Below are 5925 nucleotides of genomic sequence, written 5' to 3' on the forward strand. Positions count from 1 at the left end.
CTCCGTGCCTGGCTCTAACTCCATCCATGCCCTGAAGATGCTGGAATAATATCTTCCTGTCAACTCTCTCACACAATCGATTTTGACATTTGCCTCCCAGCAGAGGCCCTTCTATCTGGAGGCTATTGCTGTTGCTTTGAGGGGCAAGTGAGAAATGAGTTACTAGAGCTTCAGTTTGTGTCTTTGCTGCCTGCTTTCCTCCCTTCATTTAGTTGGTATGGCAGCTGGGAGTGCCACTTAAATGGGGAGAAGGAGACAGAGTCACCAAAGGAAGCTGAAATGTGAGCTATTCAGGAAAAAAACCAAAATGAAGTCCTTCTTCACACATAGTATAATTAAAATATGAAATTTGCTTTTGCAGCATATGGTTACAGCCACCTATTTAGACACCTTTATAACAGGATTAGACTAACATGGAGAAGACTATCAATACTTACTGGTCATGAAGAATATATACCATCTGCAACATGCCTCTAAATAACAGTCACAGGGGAACAACAGTGGGGAAGGATTATTGAACTCATGTCCTGCTTGGAAATACAATGCTGGACTAGGTCTGTGGTCTGATCAAGAAAGGCCATTTTGTGTTCTTACAGTCTCCATTTCTGGGTGACAGAAGCAAAGGGAAAAACTGGACAGTGAATTAGGGGCTCTTCCTTACAAATGAAATTAAATGGATCCAATTCACTTTTATGGTGGAAAGTGACACAACTGGAGTAAGGGCAAATTTTGTACCCTTATACTGTAGTCACCAGAAACTGTTGGCCTCCACAGTGTTCCAGAATGTAATGTTCCTTTCCCACTCACTCGTTCTGACTTATTATTGTTAGGGGAGAAAAATCATTTTTATGGCTGATAAACCTGCAGTTTGATGACCGGAATCCCCATGTAGTACAAGAATCACTGCTGGTGTCAGGCTTTCTGCCATAATGATGGTGTTTGGACAAGAGATATGAACAGGGACGGCAAAATGGATTGTGCATGAACAGCTAATTAAAAGTTTTAATAAGTCCACCGAAAGCTCTCTGACAACTTTGTGGACTTTCTTAAGATTGTTTACATTCATCTAAAAGAAAGCTGAAGGACATTCCCAGGAATACATCACCATGCTCTGCCTGAAACTTGTCACCTCTTCTATTTGTTATATTTTACCTGCTGTGCATTTCAAAGGAAATGAAGGGAACTCAGCTGTTGGGGCCTTAATGCAAAGATTCATTTGAATTTTCTCCTGGTTTTGCAAGAACAAAACAGAAGTAGCTTACACCAAGAATATAACATGAAAGTAAGTCCCACTGGCAGGTGGATGATCATTATCTAGCAAATATTTATTTTGTGACATAAATCAAAATTAAAATGTGAATAACACAGAAACATGTTTGTTTTCAGTGATGTCTCAGTATGATGATCATCATCATTATACATAGTACAGCCAAGAATAACAACAGGGTAGGGAAAGGACAAAACATTTCTTTGAAATCTGACAATTTATTTTTCTTACATTTTTACCCTGCTCTCTGTCATGTGCCAGAGGGCCAGAGAAGCCAACAAACTAGAAATTCATTCTACTAATTTGTATAATAAATATTGCAACATAATTGCTAAGACTGAGAAGTAGCTCACTAGGTGGGAGGCATCTGCTATGCTACACTAGGTTCCTGGCAGGTGGGTCACTTTTGGTTACCAGGAAGAAGGGAGGAAGGGAAAGGTTAGGTGAATTTGGTGCAAGTGCACTGCTGGTGGCAAATTAGCATTCCTGCAGATGTGCTTGAAACATGCCAAGCTTCACAATGCCTTGCCCCTCTACTTCCCAGTAGCAAGCAATGGATGTCCACCTGTCAGAAAGCTGGGGTAGCAGCTCCATCTCACTCAGTGAGCTACTTCTACTGAAACCAGATACAACAGCAGTTCAAAAAAAGTAAAACACATGTTTTTAAAGAAAATCCCGGTCTTTCAAGATAACACCCACACTGTCAGAGTAGATTGATTTATTGCTCAGATAAGCGTCCGGCACGCTTCCCATCGCAGGCCTCTGCATTCCAAAATCCGACACAACTGAGCATAGCAGAGTTCGTCAGCGGTAAGAGAAAGACTGCTCCCCCTGTTGTTGGGAGCAACAGCTCTCACAGCTCCCTCTTCAGCCATTCCTTTGTTCCCAGCACCCCCACCTTTGGGTGCACAGCCTGGGCCTGCACACACAACATAGTCAACAGGTATACAACCTGTGTGGCTGTGTTTGTAAATAGCTGACGTATGCACTCTTACAGTTGTTAGCATGTAACATTCAACAACTATGCAGACTTTGGACCTGTGTACACAATCAGTGAAATGTACTCTATCGCACAAACACTTGAGCACTGTGTAATGTGTGAACAAGCCTAGTGTCTTCATCCTTTTGCATTCTAAAGATTGCAGTGTTGAACACAGGTAGGTTTCCGTGGGGAGAGGATTACCCTTGTAGAACCACATCTGAGAAGGCCCTGCTGTAAATCCTCACAAAAGACCCATCCTGAATGGAAGAATACAGAATAGTACTGCAATGTATTTGACTACTGCAATGCATGATATTTATGGAGCCACATCTCTGATAAGGAGTGCAATAATTCCAGTAGGCTCCAAATTGTTATTTGGGACTTCCTGTAGGTGTATATTTCCTGAGTACTTTAAAGATCATTACTGGCTTCCAGTTTATTTCCAGTCACAACTCAAATGGTTGTTGTTGTTTTAAAAAACCCTTAAAGCCTGAAATACAACCAGGATATCTTGTCAGTTCTGAAGCTGCCCATTAATTAAGATTGTCACATGAGGTCCATCCCTGGGTCACTTTCCAGAGGCTGGTAGTTACAGAAAGAGAGAGAAAACCTTCTCTAGGTTTGCATCCTGTTGCTAAGTTCCATCTCCCAGACAAATTTCACAGATTCCTCCTTTTAATCGCTATTAGTTGCAAATCTTGATAGTTTACTAATATTAATGAAACACCGATTGAATTTAATTAGGTTTCTCTGCTCTCTGCTGATTTTTCAGTTTTTCATAGTGTTTGACTTCTATTCATTAGTTCATTTTAATTATTTTGTAAGACAGATTGAAGACTCCCAAGTGGAAAGACCTGGTTATTTGAATGAGTTCCTTCACAGACCTGTCAGGTGATAAGCATCTCAGGATGAGGCCCTTCCAATTGTTCCACACCCTGCTGGAGTACATCTGAGAGCAACCAAGGTGAGGGCTTTTTCTGCTGTGAGGCCTAGTCTGTAGAACCATCTCCTTCCTGGAATAAAGCAGACACAAACTGCTAAATTTATATTGCCTCCTGAAAATGCATGCATTCATTCAAACCTTTGTGGGCTATATAGGACCTTATAGGCAAAGGCGTAGCAAAGTCAGGTGGTACCCAGTGCAAAAAAAAATCCCCCCCATTACAATTTTTGGGAATGTTGCCCAGAGTTGTTGAGCTTTATTTAGGGAGGGTACTCCAAAGTTTTTGAGGGTTTTTTTTTAGGGAAGGCAGGCAGCACTCGCATCCCTGGCGGCCTGATTTTCGGGATTGGCGTGATTGCTGTCGTGAAAGTCCGCCCAAGGATCTCACAGATACGCCCGGCTGTCTGGATCACGAAAATTTGATCGCTGATTGCATAAAACCGCCTGCCGGGGATGCGACTGCCTCACGCTAGTGGTGTGCCAGGCTAATCACCAGGCATATTTGTGCGATCAGGGGGCAGATTTTCACAACCACAATCACACCGAGGGGATTTTGCCACCCCTCTCCCAGGCATGATACCCTGGGTGGACCGCACCCCCCTTGCAATGCCCCTGCTTATTGGTTCCCATTTGTCTTGCCTTTTAATTCCTAGGTCATCCTGACTATTGTTCACTTCAGGCTCTGGATATGGCTGCCCATAGTGCCAGCCTTTGGCTCTGACACTATTCTTCACTCTTCAGCTTGCACAATTGTAAGAAGATATATGATTAGGATGAGATATGCCAAACATACTGATAATGAAGAAATATTCTATAAGTCATAACCCTATGCAACATCATAGCAAATTTCAGAAGTACTAATAGACACATAAGCTGCCATAAATGGTTATGATCAATGAGCTGATCAAATTAAAATCTAATATTTCAGTTTAACTCACTGGTGGATTCAGCAGTTTTTTTTTCAAAAAACAAAGTCATTTGCCTACACATTGCTTTTTCAAAGACTCACATTTGACACTAGAATGGATCACATTTGCATTATTTTAAATATTACTTTTAATTAAAGACACTATTTTCTGTTTTAAATAGCAGTGGATTTGATACAGGCCCCTTGCAGTGGGTTGTTGGGTCAAAAGTGATAAGATTAATTAGCAAAGTGTTCAGCCAGTTCCTTTTATGTCAAAGGATATAATTAAAGTGGCAAGGAATAATATAATTTATCAGTTGAGTCATGCTGGATGATTATGATCTGCATATTTAAAACATAACAGTAGGCCATGCTGCTCACTGCTGGCAATACAGCAAAACTAGCTAAAGCTACCTATTGATGTATTTTCGTTACCATCTTATCCAAATTTATTGTGTGGCTGGATTGGGAAAATGTTTACTGCATGAAGAATGCATTAAAGTTCCAGAAATAGAGAACAATTGTGCTGATGAAGCTAAAGGGCATACTTAATTATTTAGAAAACATTTTTCATAATATTTCTAAAATAGAGAGGGAGGTTTTTTGGGAACATGTGTCATCTTGAACTTTTTCTAAACTTTGGAACTTTATCATGTATTCACTGTAATATAATGCTTTTTTTCACTATAGGTATGGCTGCACTCATTACTTGGTTAAGCTAAGTGGGAAGTGATCCTAATTAAGATACCTCTGTTCTATGGCTTGGATCTGGAATCAAAGAATCACAGGATGGTTTCCAGTCTTGTGGTTCCACTTGCACAACAGACGTCCACTTTCTTCTCCTCTGCAGCAACTGTGCACCCTTGGGAAACTCTCTGGAGCAGAATTTGAAGGTGCATGGAGGGAGGAACCCCATTTCATGAGTGCAACTCCATACCCTCATTGTTGGATACAATTTATAGGGTTGTATTCAATGTAGCACTAAGCAAGCTGTTCCGTTGGCACAATGATTCTTTCCTTGTGCAATGGTACAATTTTCCTCTCTTCTCCCTGTGCACGCCTATATCTGTTCTTGTTAAAGTTACAAGCGCAAAAATACAAAATGTGAGAAAATACAAAAAGCAGCTGGAAAACCCCACTTTCTTAAAAACTTAGAAACTAGAAACTGTAAACAAACAAACAAACAAACAAACAAACAAACAGCAGCCTCCTGACCCACCCCCAAACGCAATCTGGAGCAGATTTGGGGACAGCATAGAAAGTGTGGGAGTGGGTGTGTATACATACACACAGATACATGCATTAATGATACATTATTTAAAACAAAAAGCTACTGTCAAACTAAATATTACTTTTTTAAAATTTTAAGCATTTAAATGTATCCTCACCAATTGATTCACCATCGCAGACGTGTCTAGTGGCCATGACTGCCACGTCTAGGGGCAAAAATATATATTTCATTCTGTGTGCTAAGTCAATCCACACATATGGCTTTTCCAAATGGCAACTACTGCAACATGGAACAATTTCAAGTGGCTTCCACATACATTGTAGACCAGGGATGGGAAACTGGTGGCCCTCCAGATACTGTTGGACTACAACTGCATGATCCTTGACCATTCTCCCACACCTGATGGGAGTTGGTGTCCAACAACATCTGCAAAGCCCCAAATTCCCTATTACTGTCATGGGCCCTTGCCCTGAAATCAGATTGTGAAAAGCACTAGACAAATGCCAACAAAGCCTATATTTTATGTCACTCATCTACTCTAAAGATCTATCATCTATCTATATCTATCTATCTATCTATCTATCTATCTATCTAT

The 5925-nt window shown here is 40.7% G+C and overlaps 1 long non-coding RNA gene across 1 annotated transcript; it reads left to right on the forward strand.

Moving 5' to 3' along the window:
• The first annotated feature begins 1354 nt into the window (after positions 1 to 1354).
• On the forward strand, positions 1355 to 4842 carry LOC308475672. The gene is made up of 3 exons (XR_013985362.1): positions 1355 to 1975; positions 2204 to 3213; positions 4790 to 4842. It is a non-coding gene; the product is annotated as an uncharacterized lncRNA (long non-coding RNA).
• Positions 4843 to 5925: the final 1083 nt, after the last annotated feature.

This window comes from Podarcis pityusensis, assembly GCF_964106645.2.
Source record: "Podarcis pityusensis genome assembly, chromosome: 4".
Taxonomy (NCBI): domain Eukaryota; kingdom Metazoa; phylum Chordata; class Lepidosauria; order Squamata; family Lacertidae; genus Podarcis; species Podarcis pityusensis.